Source organism: Hordeum vulgare, chromosome 2H (assembly GCF_904849725.1).
Source record: "Hordeum vulgare subsp. vulgare chromosome 2H, MorexV3_pseudomolecules_assembly, whole genome shotgun sequence".
In the NCBI taxonomy this organism is placed as follows: domain Eukaryota; kingdom Viridiplantae; phylum Streptophyta; class Magnoliopsida; order Poales; family Poaceae; genus Hordeum; species Hordeum vulgare.
Window position 1 is genome coordinate 459,248,912 of NC_058519.1, and position 18,128 is coordinate 459,267,039.

The window sequence follows — 18,128 nt, forward strand, 5'->3', positions numbered from 1 at the left end:
CAAGTAGACCATTTATCCATCAACATCTACTCTCTAATCATCCACCTTGAGATATCTATCCAGAACATCTCGCTGGTATTAAGTTGCGAGCCCCACCCAAAGTGTAAACTCAAAGCAACGGACAACTGCATTAACGAACTTTGCATAAGGTAAACAATCCTTGCAACTGTGGTCACAAGCACGGTTGTTTTCTCCCTCGTTGCAACAGCACATCCCCTAGTCTAATGTTTATGTCACTCAAGCTAGACATCAGGGGACATGAACCCACAATCATGCATAACACTCCCTCTTGGAGTTACAATCTAAAAGCAACAGAGAACATGCATGAATTACTCAAGAACATAATATAAAAGGAGAACAAAATACATAACTCATCACAATATGAACATAATCTCATAATCCATCGGATCCCAATAAATCAAACATAGCAACAGCAGGTAAATAACATAGATGCCTTGATCATGTAGGGCAACTCACAAGGGATAAGCATTAGAGAGAAGACATCACATAGCCACTGGTCATGGACTCATGGTCCAAGGAGTACTACTCATGGCACGTCCGGGAAGCGTCCATGGTGGTGGAGAAGCTCACGGAGGTCAATCCACCCTCCGACAGGGTGCCGAGAAGAGGTCTTCTGGCGCTCCCGATCTCGGAAGTGTTGCGGCGGCGGAACGATGGAGAAATTCTCAATTCTGCATATTATGTGTAACGACCAAACCTCGAAGGATTTGAGTCTCTGTGCTTAACTGGGCTAGTCCCTGGATCGACTCGCTAGCACACATAGTATAGATGAATACCAGCTTAGCAAGTGCATCATTTATTACAATGTATGATCCAGAATTTACAAAGTATAACAATCTACATAGCACTTAGCTAGCTCTAATAAATAATGGCAGCGGAAAGGCAGCAAAATAATAACGATGAGTCCCATCATAGCCCACCGGCGAAAAGGTTGAGTGAAGACTCGCGACCCTACTGTATCTCACTGATCATCTGAATATCCTGCAACATGATAAGTTGCAGCCACAAGGGTCAATACATTGAATGTATTGGCAATTCACACAAAATGATAATGCAAACCTACGCATATAAGCAATGTATGACAAACAAAACAGTCAAGTTGGTTCGGCATAAAGCTAACTTCACCTACCTCCATGAACTAATCAAGGTCTCACATGCCACAACCAATTTAAACCCGCAAGAGAGAACTCACAAACCTACGGTGAGATGACAAAGATCTTCAAGATGTATCAAGTGCTCTCAGTCGATGACGCATTCAATGGGGACTCCAAAGCGCTCAGCCATCAACGCATTCACCTGATTTAAGTCCCGACAACTCAAGGGCGCTCAGTCATGGCGCATTCTCTAGGGACAATAGAGCGCTCAGCCATAGACGCATTCACTCGAGCAAAAGCCCCAAGCCTACAGCTATAAACACTCACTACTTCATAAAACACTCGGTACGAGTCCATGTCTACCATAGCATATCCAAGCCCACAATTAAACAATGCAATCCAGGACACACATATGGCGACAAGCAATATAAGAATCACACCAAACACATAACATCTGATAACAGTGCATAGCAAACATATAGGATGAGCAAAATAAAAAGTGCAAACTTGCCTTGAACGGTGCTGAAGTACTCTAACGCTTAATTCTGATCCGCTCCACACTCCGGACAAATTATATATATATTCAACGAAGGCATCGACAAATAAACCGTACTCACATAACATCAAAATAAAGTGAACAACAAAGAATTCAATTAAAACTCAATTAACAGAAACATATGAGTAGATGTTTATTATCTACATGATAGTGGGAGCACAAAGCAAAAGAAATAATTAAATTAGATGAACGGTTTGCAAAATATGGCCTCCGGGAGGTTTGAACTAAATCTGATCCAACTAAAATTTTAAACATTGCAAACCTGAAAACTATTGGTTCTATCAAATTCTACTCGTCAATACAAGATCACAGGAAAAAGAATTTCCTGATTCGGAGCTACGAGTAAAAAGTTAAACATGTATCAAAATTGTACCGAGAATCTAATAGAACAAAAACAGATAAAAACAGACTTAATTTCGTCCTGAAGCTGTTCATCGGGGTTTGATGAATCGGCTCATACGTGCGTTCTCACCACGAACAGCGGGGAAAAACGGAACCATCTCGGTGTGGCTCCTCCGATGGTGCTCCGGTGGCGGTCGAACGGACTCCGGTGATGGCGGCTCCGCGAACTCCGGCGAAAACGGATGAACTCCGGTGGTGCTCCGGCGAACGGGGCTCCGGTGTGCTCTACGGTGCGTTCCTCAGCGAGATGGGGCGAACCAGATCGAAAACGGCAGCAGGGGATCGGGTCCCTGGACTTTATCGCGAGAAGAAGTCCTGCGATCTCGTCCCTGGCTCGGTCTCCTAGTACGGCTGGGGAAAGGAACGAGGCGCGGGGTGGGGCCTGGGGCGATGGGGCACATGGGGCAGGAGAAAACGAGGCGCTAGCTGCTAGATCACTGGCTGGTGGCAGGAGCCTGGGCTCGGTCCTGGAGCACGTGGGGCAGGAGCCTGGGAGCTCCTGGCTCGATCCCTGCGTGGTGCGCTGATGGTCAATGCTGGCTCGACTGAGCCTTTGGCTCGGCCTGGCAAGCCTTCTTTTTTAAAAAACCACAAAAAAGTAAATAACTAAACAATATTTTTTTAAAGAAACACAAACAGAAAAAAATAATAACAAAATACGTGTACAAAAATATATACATATATATATTAAAAACAAACGCATATAGTAATATATATATAAATTTATATAGATACATTATTAAAATTCTAATATATATATATATAAATATAAAATAAATCCACCTATTAAATAATAAAGGAACCCTAGTTCCACCCAATGCAATATTTTGAAAATAGTTTTGATGCAATAGGCCACGCAAATAGCATTTGAAAACATAACTAAAAATAATTTCGGACATTATAAAATTTGCAAAACCAAATCGGTGACTCCAAAATAATATTCTAAACCTTATGAACTGCTTATTTGAATGGGGAGAAGTCATGTTATGTCCACTCCAATATAAATTCCCCTGAGTTGCATAATGAAAAGAATATTCAGAAAAAACCAAACACACATAGAAATCAGGATGAAAAGAATGATCCTGTTAACATACCAAATCAAAAAAATTGAGATGTTACAAATCTACCGCCCGAAAAATGAATCTCGTCCTCGATATTCGAGTTTGCTAGCAAGGTTAAAGATGGGTAAGCATAGATGAGATCAAGATAGAATTTGGCCTAAGGGGAAGAACACTACCCATATGCTAGCATCAAACTCCAAATCAAACAAATCACACTATCAAATAACACCAACAAACATAACAACAATCAAGCATATCTATATATATAGTCGAATAATTCCGACAAGATCCTAATTTAACAAACAAGCAAAATAACAATCAAGCAAGCAACCTAGTATCGTCATGCCACAAAGCGGACATAAACAGATACGCTAACACGTTAATATCGCAATAAAAACAAGATAAGTGGTGGTCTCAACACTAGTTCCTACTTAAGCTGGTCAAGATACTAGAGTGGTTATCTAATGAAAGACTAAGATGTAGACAAGGTTTATAGAATAAATTTTCAATCCTATGGCTTTTCTAATCCATTTTCTAGGGCCACGACCTACAGTCAACGCATTGCTCTGATACCATCTGTAACGACCAAACCTCGAAGGATTTGAGTCTCTGTGCTTAACTGTGCTAGTCCATGGATCGACTCGCTAGCACACACAGTATAGATGAATACCAGATTAGCAAGTGCATCATTTATTACAACGTATGATCCAGAATTTACAAAGTATAACAATCTACATAGCACTTAGCTAGCTCTAATAAATAATGGCAGCGGAAAGGGAGCAAAATTTTAACGATGAGTCCCATCATAGCCCACCGGCGAAAAGGTTGAGTGAAGACTCGCGACCCTACTGTATCTCACTGATCATCTGAATATCCTGCAACATGATAAGTTGCAGCCACAAGGGTCAATACATTGAATGTATTGGCAATTCACACAAAATGATAATGCAAACCTATGCATATAAGCAATGTATGACAAACAAAATAGTCAAGTTGGTTCAGAATAAAGCTAACTTCACCTACCTCCATGAACTAATCAAGGTCTCACACGCCACAACCAATTTAAACCCGCAAGAGAGAACTCACAAACCTACGATGAGATGAAAAAGATCTTCAAGATGTATCAAGTGCGCTCACTCGATGACGCATTCAATGGGGACTCCAAAGCGCTCAGCCATCAACGCATTCACCTAATTTAAGTCCCGACAACTCAAGTGCGCTCAGTCATGGCGCATTCTCTAAGGACAATAGAGCGCTCAGCCATAGACGCATTCACTCGAGCAAAAGCCCCGAGCCTACAGCTATAAACGCTCACTACTTCATAAAACACTCGATACGAGTCCATGTCTACCATAGCATATCCAAGCCCACAATTAAACAATGCAATCCAGGACACACATATGGCGACAAGCAATATAAGAATCACACCAAACACATAACATCTGATAACAGTGCATAGCAAACATATAGGATGAGAAAAATCAAAAGTGCAAACTTGCCTTGAACGGTGCTGAAGTACTCTAACGCTTAATTCTGATCCGCTCCACACTCCGGACAATCTATATATATTCGACGAAGGCATCGATAAATAAACCGTACTCACATAACATCAAAATAAAGTGAACAACAAAGAATTCAATTAAAACTCAATTAACAGAAACATATGAGTAGATATTTATTATCTACATGATAGTGGGAGCACAAAGCAAAAGAAATAATTAAATTAGATGAACGGTTTGCAAAATATGGCCTCCGGGAGGTTTGAACTAAATCTGATCCAACTAAAATTTTAAACATTGCAAACCTGAAAACTATTGGTTCTATCAAATTCTACTCGTCAATACAAGATCACGGGAAAAGGAATTTCCTGATTCGGAGCTACGAGTAAAAAGTTAAACATCTTTCAAAATTGTACCAAGAATCTGACAGAACTAAAAACAGATAAAAAGAGACTTAATTTCGTCCTGAAGCTGTTCATGGGGGTTTGATGAATCGGCTCGTACTTGCGTTGTCACCACGAACAGCAGGGAAAAACCGAACCATCTCGGTGTGGCTCCTCCGATGGTGCTCCGGTGGCGGTCGAACGGACTCCGGTGATGGCGGCTCCGCGAACTCCGGCGAAAACGGATGAACTCCGGTGGTGCTCCGGCGGACGGGGCTCCGGTGTGCTCTGCGGTGCGTTCCTCGGCGAGATGGGGCGAACCAGATCGAAAACGGCAGCAGGGGATCGGGTCCGTGGACTTTATCGCGAGAAGAAGTCTTGCGAGCTCGTCCCTGGCTCGGTCTCCTGGTCCGGCTCGGGAAAGGAACGAGGCGCGGGGTTGGGCCTGGGGCGATGGGGCATGTGGGGCAGGAGAAAACGAGGCGCTGGCTGCTGGATCGCTGGCTGGTGGCAGGAGCCTGGGCTCGGTCCTAGAGCACGTGGGGCAGGAGCCTGGGAGCTCCTGGCTCGATCCCTGCGTGGTGCGCTGATGGTCAACGCTGGCTGGGCTGAGCCTTTGGCTCGGCCTGGCAAGCCTTTTTTTTTAAAACCACAAAAAAGTAAATAACTAAATAATATTTTTTAAAGAAAAACAAACAGAAACAAATAATAACAAAATACATATACAAAAATATATCCATATATGTTTTAAAAACAAACGCATATAGTAATATATATATATAAATATATATAGATACATATATTAAAATTCTAATATATATATAGAAATATAAAATAAATCCACCTAATAAATAATAAAGGAACCCTAGTTCCACCCAATCCAATATTTTGAAAATAGTTTTAATGCAATAGGCCACGCAAATAGCATTTGAAAACTTAACTAAAAATAATTTCGGACATTACAAAATTTGCAAAACCAAATCGGTGACTCCAAAATAATATTCTAAACCTTATGAACTCTTTATTTGAATGGGGAGAAGTCATGTTATCTCCACTCCAATATAAATTTCCCTGAGTTGCATAATGAAAAGAATATTCAGAAAAATTCAAACACGCATAGAAATCAGGATGACAAAGAATGATCCTCTTAACATACCAAATCAAAAAATTTGAGATGTTACATTATGATACGGTTTTCCATCGGAGAGGTAAATATAAGATGAAGGAGGGCACCAGAGGGGGTAGGCCCCACCCAGGCGGCGTGGTGGTGTGGCCAGGAGGGAGCCCGCACAGGGAGGCCGCCTGGGCAGGCCCCGGGTCCCCTTTGGCCCACCTTGATGCCTCTTGAAGCTTCCGTATCGCTGATTTTTATATATTTTCCTCATAATTTTTGGGGCTTTGTAAATTGGGGTAAAAGTCCCTGCAAAAAAGACATCAGCAGACAGAAGCTGGCATTGGGTGCACTGAGTTAGTAGGTTAGTCCAAATATGTGTAAAAAGGTATGATAGTTTAGCAAAACATATAACAATGTCACCGAAAAAAGCATGGAACAAACAGAAATTATAGATACGTTTGGCATGTATCAACATCCCCAAGCTTAATTCCCGCTCGTCCTCGAGTAGGTAAATGATAACACAAATAATTTTTGTGTGACATGCTAACACACATATTAGAACTTCAAAGTAAAGCAAGTAAGATATGCAATTCGAGTCAAGACAATAACAAGCAAGAGTCTATATCTAGTATTGAAATTAGCAAAGTAAGAACATAAAGTTGCAAGAGCTCTCGCTATCCATGACTCGAATGTCTCCAAATGGTGTTTGCATGCAAGAAGTGGGAGATGGGTTTAGAGCACAAAAATATTATATAGTTTAGTTGAGAACTCAATCTACTAAAATTTCACATTTGGTCTCCTTCGGAATCTTATTTTGACTCATCCCCAAACCACTAATCAGGCACAAGTCAAAATGATCCTCTCCCTTTTGACTTTGAGCACTCATGCAATGGATGAGAGCAAGCAAGATGTGTTGGCACTTAGGATGACAAAGAGAATAATGATGGGGAAGGAAGACAAAAAGATTTGAAAGGCTCACATCAATGAGGACAACCATAGGCGAGAGAAAGCCAAATGATAGATATGATGTGAGGAGTAGGGATTGGCATGCAACGGATGCACATATTAGCTAAGGTAAGCTCTCCAATGGAACTAGTGGGGGTGCATCCAACTTGCTTGCTCATGAAGACCTAGAGCTCATTTGAGGAGGCTCATCATTGGAATATGCAAGGCAAGTTCTATAGTGTAAGGGTCCCCACATAGTTATTCATGAATGATAATCTCTATGGAGTACAAATATAACAACGGAGTACGAGTGTGGATCTTTCATATGGAATAGTAGTGTTGCCCCCTTCTCTTTTTATTTCTATTTTTCTATTTTTTATTTATTTTATTTTTGTGGCCTCTTTGGCTCTTTCTAGTTATCTCTCATTTGTCCTCTTTGGGATCTTTTCATTTGTCCTCTTTGGGATCTTTTAATTTGTCCTCTTTGGGATCTTTTCGTCACTTAAGCGAAACACTCTATATTCTACAAGAATAAAAAGAAGATCTTCACACTTTATAAGAAGTACTCAACATAAAAACAAATAAAAACTACCATGATGTATGCAAATGTATGCCTATACTAGTGTAGCAAGGTATGCAATGAAACTAGTGCGTCATGTAGCAATAATAAGGGCAAGGCCCAACTAGCATGCGGCTCCTCGATCAAGACAAAGCATGTATGACATTAAGATCAAGTCATGAGATGGTGGATGTTGCATGACAATGTATATCGGAAAGGCTATGGAGATGCCTTAATAGGTAGGTATGGTGGCTGTTTTGAGGAAGGACATAATGAGGCTTATGATGACAGAGCGTATTATGCCAAGGGTTTGGATGCACCAGCGAAGTTTGCACCAACTCTCAAGATGAGAAAAGGCAACGCACGGTAACGAAGAGGGTAGCAAAATACGGACGGTGGAAGTGCCAACAACCGAATACTCCCATTAGTCCGAAGAACTCATGCACTTATTATCTATAACTCTCTATCTAGTCAGGAGATTCACAAAGAGACGAGTACCCCGAGGAGGAGTGTTTGGGGGTTTGGTTATCCTTGCGCATCCCCGACCCATGATAATGTGAGGGTACTCTATATATTCCAACTCCTCGAGAGCTTAGCGATCCATCTAGTAGCTAGAGTTCTCAACTATTTTTTTTTGAAAATACACATGGATTTCCCAAAATACGACAACTATCCCTAATAGGATCAAGCTCTTGACACCAGTAGTACAAACATTACTCAAATCAATTGCAAGTTACTACTATACTTAAATAGCAACCTTAATTACCTACTCATGCAAGACACACAACCCAGTGCAACAAGCCAACTTTCGAAACAAGATAAGCATGATAACTCAAGATAGTTCCAAAAGCAACATAAATAAAAGCTCTTAAAAGGGTAAAACATGAAAACTAAGAGCTAAGCATGACAGCAGCTATGAAAAGATAAAGAACACACAAAAAGATAAGCATGAAAACCTAAGTTATGTTCTAGGGTGGAGTGGAGCGTGTGTCTCTCCCAAACAAACAAGGCTATGTTCAAACTTGTTATGAACAACAAGAAATATTAAAACAAACTAAAAAGTAAAGAGCGGGACACTCCAAGCATAGCACATAACATATGAAGTGATAAAAATATAGCATGGAGAAGGACGAACTGATGATTGTTGATGGAGAAGAGGATGCACGGGGGCATCCCCAAGCTTAGATGCTTACGTCGTCTTGAATATTTCTTCGGGGTGCATGGGGGCATTCTCAAGCTTGAGCGCTTGACACTCCTAGATCTTCTTTCATCATCTTCCATCGCATACTTGAAAACTCCCTTCATACGAAACTCATCATAAGCTGATTAGAGTTGTTAGTGCCCATAGTAAAATAATTTATTATCTACTAGAAATAAATATTTTCAGGAAGAGCTACTGTTTCTCAAGATTGACTTAAGGTTTTTTCAATGAAAAAGCAAGCTTAAGATTTGCAAAACAATGAAAATGCCAAACAGGACAGAATCTGGGAAAAACAGAACAACAGGTAGTAAATAATTTTTTCGGGGCACTTCTGCAACTAAAATAAAAAAACTCAGAACATACGCCAGAAATAAAATTATATAGAGCATACTTTCCAAAATATTCTAATCTAAAAGATGATCTGGTGAGTTCTGGCGAATTTTTCCGTCAAGAAGACATAATCTGTTTCTGGACAGCATATCACAACTTTTGAACTTTCTTGCAATTGGAGGCTAAAACTTGGCACAAAGCTTGAAAATGAAGATACAATGATGTTACTGCAGTAGTAACAAGCATCAAGACCACTAAAACTGAAAGTAAAAACAAATTGGGTTGCCTCCCAACAAGCGCTTTCTTTTATGCCTTTGAGCTAGGCATGATGCCAAAAGATCGAGTATTATCCACTCCAAAAGAATAACTTGCTCGAATAATGGACTCATAAGGTAACTTAATCTTATTTCATGGGAAGTGTTCCATTCCCTTTTTAAGGGGAATTGAAATCTAATGGTCCCTTCTTTCATGTCAATGATAGCACCAACGGTGCGGAGAAAAGGACGTCCCAAAATAATTGGACATGAGGGATCACACTCAATGTCCATAATAAGAAAATCAACGGGAACATAACTATCATTGACAACAAAAAGAACATCATCAATTCTCCCTAAAGGTTTCTTTATGGAATAATCAACAAGACGAACACCAAAAGAACATTGATCGAAAGGTTTTAAATCAACCATATCATACATTCTTTTGGGCATAACGGAGGCACTAGCTCCAACATCACATAAAGCAAAGCAAGAGAAATTATTCAATTTAATCTTAACCATAGGATCCCAACCATCTTCTAGTTTTCTACGAATAGAAGTTTCTAGCTTGAGCTTCTCCTACCTAGCTTTGATAAGATCATTGGTAATATGCTCGATGAAGGCAATATTGAGTGTACTTGTGTCGGGGTCTTTAGCCATTCTTTGCAAAAACGTGATAACTTCGGAAAGACTACAATTATCAAAATTAATATCATCGCTATTAAGTAAAATTGTAGTGTCATCCTATATATTTTATTTGCTCTCTGTTATAAAAGTTTGGATGTCTTTCCAAGTTTGGGGACGTTTAGGAGCAACTTCAAACTAAAGAACCGGTTCCTTCCCGGGGAGACCATGCCAAGGGAAAAATTCTCCATAATAACTAACATAGTCACAAGATCTATTACTTCTATAAACACCCAGAGTGGCAATTGGAGCAATATAACTGAAGGTAAAAGCATTGTTGTTGTGACTAGTGAAGTCACACAACTTGGTGTTCTCAGTGGAACCCATAGCAGCAGCAACAAGAAAGAACAAATCAACTAATTTTTTTGTGGTTGTTGGTATAAGACTCTAAAGCAAAAACTAGAAAGCAAACTAACAAGACTAAACAGAAAAGGTAAAAGATAGTGTGCAACTCCCCTATGTTGAAGATTGGAGTCCCCGACAACGGCGCCAGAAATTTTCTTAATGACGAGTTGATGGATATACTTCTCACCCCTCATTGGTTACCCCAAGTGGAAGGCCGAGGTGTAGTCAGCAGCAGATTTCCCTTACACGGGGACTGTAAGGTTTATCGAACCAGGAGGACTCCGAGGATCAACAAGTAGGTGTCTGCTGCTCTCGCGCTAGCAGAAGACGTGGACCTGCACACACAACAAATAACATTGCTCCCAACGAGTTCAGAGAGGTTGTCAACCTCTCCGGCCTTGTAGTTTGCAAAGGATCTAAACACAAGCGGGAATAGTCATAGCGATTGCAACGGAAAAGTAAATAAAACAGTAAATTATGGACGTGTAAACAATGGTGGTAATATTGTTGGAAATATGCCCGAGAGGCAATAATAAATTAGTTATTATTATATTTCTTTGTTCATGATAATCGTTTATTATCCATGCTATAATTGTATTGATTGGAAACACAGTGCATGTGTGGATACATAGACAAAACACTGTCCCTAGTAAGCCTCTAGTTGACTAGCTCGTTGATCAAAGATGGTCAAGGTTTCCTCACCATAGGCAAGTATTGTCACTTCATAACGGGATCACATCATTAGGAGAATCATGTGATGGAATAGACCCAAACTAATAGACGTAGCATGTTGATCGTGTCATTTTGTTGCTACTGTTTTCTGCGTGTCAAGTATTTGTTCCTATGACCATGAGATCATATAACTCACTGACACCGGAGGAATGCTTTGTGTGTATCAAACGTCGCAATGTAACTGGGTGACTATAAAGATGCTCTACAGGTATCTCCGAAGGTGTTCGCTGAGTTAGTATGGATCAAGACTGGGATTTGTCACTCCGTATGACGGAGAGGTATCTCGGGGCCCACTCGGTAATACAACATCACATACAAGCCTTGCAAGCAATGTGACTTAGTGTAAGTTGCGGGATCTTGTATTACGGAACGAGTAAAGAGACTTTCCGGTAAACGAGATTGAAATAGGTATGCAGATACTGACGATCGAATCTCAGACAAGTAACATACCGAAGGACAAAGGGAATGCCATACGGGATTATATGAATCCTTGGCACTGAGGTTCAAACAATAAGATCTTCGTAGAATATGTAGGATCTAATATGGGCATCTAGGTACCGGTATTGGATATTGATCGAGGAGTCTCTCGGGTCATGTCTACATAGTTCTCGAACCCACAGGGTCTGCACACTTAAGGTTCGACGTTGTTTTATGCGTATTTGAGTTATATGGTTGGTTACCGAATGTTGTTCGGAGTCCCGGATGAGATCACGGACGTCACGAGGGTTTCTGGAATGGTCCGAAAACAAAGATTGATATATAGGATGACCTCACTTGGTTACCGGAAGGTTTTCGTGCATTACCGGAAAAGTTTCGGGCTCATCAGTAGTGTACTGGGTGTGCCGGGAGGAGTGCCGGGGACCATTAGGAGGGGTGTCACGCCCCAAGGGGTCTCATGGGCTATGGGAAGAGATAAACCAGCCCCTAGTGAGCTGGAATAAGTTCCCACTAAGGCCCATAAGGTTTGAGAAGGAAAAAACACAAGATGGAAAGAGTTTCCAAGTAGGAATGTGGAATCCTACTCCAAATAGGATTGGAGTAGGACTCCTCCACCTCCAATTTCGGCCAAACCTTTAGGTTTTGAGGCTGCCTCCTCCCCTCCCTCCCTCCTATATATAGTGGGGTTTTAGGGCTGATTTGAGACAACTTTTCCCAAGGCAGCCCGACCACATACCTCCACGGTTTTACCTCTAGATCGCGTTTCTGCGGAGCTCGGGCGGAGCCCTGCTGAGATTAGGTCACCACCAACCTCCGGAGCGCCGTCACGCTGCCGGAGAACTCATCTACCTCTCCGTCTCTCTTGCTGGATCAAGAAGGCTGAGATCATCGTCGAGCTGTACGTGTGCTGAACGCGGAGGTGCCGACCGTTCGGCACTAGATCAGAGCGGATCGTGGGACGGATCGTGGGACGGTTCGCGGGGCGGATCGAGGGACGTGAGGACGTTCCACTACATCAACTGCGTTAACTCACGCTTCTGCTGTGCGATCTACAAGGGTACGTAGATCGGAAATCCCCTCTCATAGATGGACATCACCATGATAGGTCTTCGTGCGCGTAGGAAATTTTTTGTTTCCCATGCGACGTTCCCCAATAGTGCCATCATGAGCTAGGTTCATGCGTAGATATCTTCTCGAGTAGAACACAAAAGTTTTTCTGGGTGGTGATGTGCGTTTTGCTGCCCTCCTTAGTTTTTTCTTGATTCCGCAGTATTGTTGGATTAAAGCGGCTCGGACCGACATTACTCGTACGCTTACGAGAGACTGGTTTCATCGCTACGAGTAACTCCGTTGCTCAAAGATGACCGGCGAGTGTCGGTTTCTCCAACTTTAGTTGAATCGGATTTGACCGAGGAGGTCCTTGGATGAGGTTAAATAGCAATTCATATATCTTCGTTGTGGTGTTTGCGTAAGTAAGGTGCGATCCTACTAGATACCCATGGTCACCGCGTAAAACATGCAACAACAATTAGAGGACGTCTAACTTGTTTTTGCAGGGTATGCTTGTGATGTGATATGGCCAACGATGTGATGTGATATATTGGATGTATGAGATGATCATGTTGTAATAGTTAATATCGACTTGCACGTCGATGGTACGGCAACCGGCAGGAGCCATAGGGTTGTCTTTAAACTAACGTTTGTGCTTGCAGATGCGTGTACTATATTGCTAGGACGTAGTTTTAGTAGTAATAGCATGAGTAGCACGACAACCCCGATGGCGACACGTTGATGGAGATCATGATGATGGAGATCATGGTGTGACGCCGGTGACAAGAAAATCGTGCCGGTGCTTTGGTGCTGGAGATCAAGAAGCACATGATGATGGCCATATCATGTCACTTATGAATTGCATGTGATGTTAATCCTTTATGCACCTTATCTTGCTTAGAACGACGGTAGCATTATGAGGTGATCTCTCACTAAAATTTCAAGACAAAATTGTGTTCTCCCCGACTGTGCACCGTTGCGACAGTTCTTCGTTTCGAGACACCACGTGATGATTGGGTGTGATAGACCCAACGTTCACATACAACAGGTGCAAAATAGTTGCACACGCGGAACACTCGGGTTAAGCTTGACGAGCCTAGCATGTGTAGACATGGCCTTGGAACACATGAGACCGAAAGGTCGAGCATGAATCATATAGTTGATATGATTAGCATAGAGATGCTTACCACTGAAACTATTCTCGACTCACGTGATGATCGGACTTGAGATCGTGGATTTGGATCATGTACCACTCAAATGACTAGAGAAGTGTATTTTTTGAGTAGGAGTTCTTAAGTAATATGATTAATTGAACTAATTGTCATGAACATAGTCTAATGGTCTTTGCGAATTACGATGTAGCTTGCGCTGTAGCTCTACTGTTTTTATATGTTCCTAGAGAAAATTTAGTTGAAAGTTGATAGTAGCAAAATTTGCAGACTGAGTCTGTAAAACCGAGGATTGTCCTCGTTGCTGCGCATAAGGCTTATGTCCTTAATGCACCACTCGGTGTGCTGCACCTCGACCGTCGTCTGTAGATGTTGTGAACCTCCGACATACACGTTTCTGATGACTACAGGATAGTTCAGTGCAAAATACTTAATGGCTTAGAAGCAAGGCGCCAAAGACGTTTTGAAACGTCACGGAACATAAGAGATGTTCTAAAGAGATGAAATTGTGATTTCATGCTTGTGCCCTTGTTAAGAGGCATGAGACCTCCGACAAGATTCTTTGTCCACGAAGTAAAGGAGAAAATCTCAATCGTTGAGCATGTGCTCAGATTATCTGAGTACGACAATCGCTTGAATCAAGTGGGAGTTGATCTTCCAGATAAGATAGTGATGGTTCTCCAAAGTCACTGCCACCAAGCTGTGAGAGCTTCGTGATGAACTATAACATATCAAGGATAGATACAATGATCCTTGAGCGATTCGCGATGTTTGACACTGCGAAAGTAGAAATCAAAAAGGAGCATCAATAGTTGATGGTTAGTAAAACCACTAAGTTTCGATAAAGGCAAGGGCTAGAAGGGATACTTCATCAAACGGCAAAGCACTTGCTGCACTAATGAAGAGACCCCAGATTAAACCCAAGCCCGGGACTAAGTGCTTCTGTTATGAGGGGAACGGTCACTGAGGCGGAGCAACTCTAGATACTTGTAGATAAGAACGCTGGCAAAAGTCGAAAGAAGTATATTTGATATACATGATGTTGATGTGTACTTTACTAGTACTCGTAGTAGAACGAGGGTATTGGGTACCGGTTCGGTTACTATGTGATTAGTAATACGAAATGAAAGCTACGACATAAATGGAGACTAGCTAAAGGCGAGGTGACGATATGTGTTGGAAGTGTTTCCAAGGTTGATATGATCAAACGTCGCACACTCCCTCTACCATCGGGATTGGTGTTAAACCTAAATAATTGTTATTTGGTGCTTGCGTTAAGCATGAACATGATTGGATCGTGTTTATTGCAATACGATTATTCATTTAAAGAGAATAATGGTTACTCTATTTTCTTGAATAATCACCTTCAATGGTTTATTGAATCTTAATCGTAGTGTTACACATGTTCATGATATTGGTGCCGAAAGATACGAGGTAATGATGATAGTACCACTTACTTGTGGCACTGCCGCTTGAGTCATCTTGGTATAAATTGCATGAAGAGGCTCCATGCTGATGGATCTTTATACTCACTTGATTTTGAATCACTAGTGACATGCAAATCATACCACATGAGCAAGGCATTGTTTTCATTGAGATGAAACAAGATAGTAACTTGTTGGAAGTGATACATTTTGATGTATGCAGTCCAATGGGTGCTGAGGAACGCAGTGGATATCATTTTGTTCTTACTTCAATGACGATTTGAGAAGATACAAGAGTATTTACTTAATGAATCACAAGTCTGAAATATTGAAAGGTTCAATTCTGTTTTAGGAGTGAAGTTTGTCGTAACAAGAGGATAAACTGTCTACGATATGATCATAGAAATGAATATCTGAGTTACGAGTTTTGGTACGCAGTTAAGACAATGTGGAAATTGTTTCGCAGTTCATGCCACCTGGAACATCATAGTGTGATGATGTGTCTAAACGTCATAGCCACGCACTATTTGGTATGGTGCATGCTATGATGTCTCTTATCGAATTACCACTATCGTTTATGGGTTATGCATTAGAGACAACCGCATTCAATTTAAATAGGGCACCGCGTATTTCCATTGAGATGACACAGTATAGACTGAGGTTTAGAGAAATCTAAACTATCGTTTCTTGAAAGTTTGGGGCTTCGACACTTGTGTGAAAAAGTTTCAGTCGAATAAGCTCAAACCCAAAGCGGATAAATGCATCTTCATAGGATATCCAAAACAGTTGGGTGCATCTCCGATCTCAGATCCGAAAGCAAAGTGTTTGTTTCTAGAAACGGATCTTTTCTCGAGGAAAGGTTTCTCTCGAAAGAATTGAGTTGGAGGGTGGTAGAACTTCATGAGGTTACTGAACCATCACTTCAACCAGTGTGTAGGAGGGCGCAGGAAGTTGTTCCTGTGGCGCCTACACCAATTGAAGTGAAAGCTGATGATGGTGATCATCGAGCATCGGATCAAGTTACTACAAACCTCGTAGGTTGACAAGGTCGCATACTACTGCAGAGTGGTACGATAACCCTGTCTTGGAGGTCATGTTGTTGAGCAACAGTGAACCTACGAGTTATGGAGAAAGCAATGGTGGGCCCGGATTCCGACAGATGGCTGGAAGCCATGAAATCCGAGAGAGGATCCATGTATGAAAACAAAGTGTAGACTTTGGAAGAACTACTTGATGGTCATAGGACTATTGAGTAAAGATGGATCTATTAAAGGAAGACAGACGATGATGGTGATAAGTCACTGTTAAGAAAAGCTCGACTTGTCGCAAAGATGTTTCCGACAAGATCAAACAGTTGACTATGATGAGACTTTCTCAATCGTAGCGATGCTAAAAGTCTGTTAGAATTATGTTAGTAGTTGCTGCATTATTTATGACATATTGCACATAGGATGTCAAAACATTGCTTCCTCGACGGTTTCCTTGAGAAAACATTGTATGTGATACAACCAGGAGGTTTTGTCGATCCTAAAGATACTAGCAAGTATGCAAGCTCCACCGATCCTTCAATGGACTGGTGCAAGAATCTCGGAGTTGGAATATACACTTTGGTGAGATCATCAAAGATTTTGGGTTTGTACAAGGTTTATGAGAAACTTGTATTTCCAAAGAGGTGAGTGGGAGCACTATAGAATTTCTGATGAGTATATGTCCCTGACATATTGTGGATCAGAAGTAATGTAGAATTTCTGTAAAGCATACAAGGTTATTTGAAAGGAATTTTCCAAGCAGTACCTGGATTGCGCTACTTGAACGTTGAGCATCAAAGATCTATGGAGATAGATCGAAAGCGCTTAATGGAAGTTTCAACAAGATGCATGCCTTGACAAGTTTTTGAAGGAGTTCAAAATAGATCAGCAAAGAAGGAGTTCTTGGTTGCGTTGTGAGGTGTGAATTTGAGTAAGAATCAAAACCCGACCCCGACAGAATAAAGAGAATAGACGAAGGTCGTCTTCTATGCCTTGGCCGTAGAATCTGAAGTATGCCATGCTGGGTACCGCACCTGATTTGTGCCTTGACTCAAAGTCTGTTGAGAGGTACACAGAGTGATCCATGATTGAATCACTAGCAGCGGCAAAATTTATCCTTATTAACTGATGGACTAAGGAATTTTTATCGATTATGGAGGTGGTTAAAAGTTCATCGTAAAGGGTTACGTCGATGCAAGCTTTGACACTAATCCAAATAACTATGAGTAGTGAAACGGATTCGTATAGTAGAGTAGATATTTGGAGTATTTCCGAATAGCACATAGTACCAGCATCTATAAGATGACATAAAGATTTGTAAAGAACACACGGATCTGAAAGTTTCAGAACCGTTGACTAAAACCTCTCTCACGAGCAAGACGTGATCAGACCCCATAACTATATGGGTGTTGGATTCGTTGGAATCACATGGTGATGTGAACTAGATTATTGACTCTAGTGCAAGTGGGAGACTGTTGGAAATATGCCCTAGAGGCAATAATAAATTAGTTATTATTATATTTCTTTGTTCATGATAATCGTTTATTATCCATGCTATAATTGTATTGATTGGAAACACAGTGCATGTGTGGATACATAGACAAAACACTGCCCTAGTAAGCCTCTAGTTGACTAGCTCGTTGATCAAAGCTGGTAAAGGTTTCTTGACCATAGGCAAGTGTTGTCACTTCATAACGGGATCACATCATTAGGGGAATCATGTGATGGACTAGACCCAAACTAATAGACGTAGCATGTTGATCGTGTCATTTTCTTGCAACTGTTTTCTGCGTGTCAAGTATTTGTTCCTATGACCATGAGATCATATAACTCACTGAC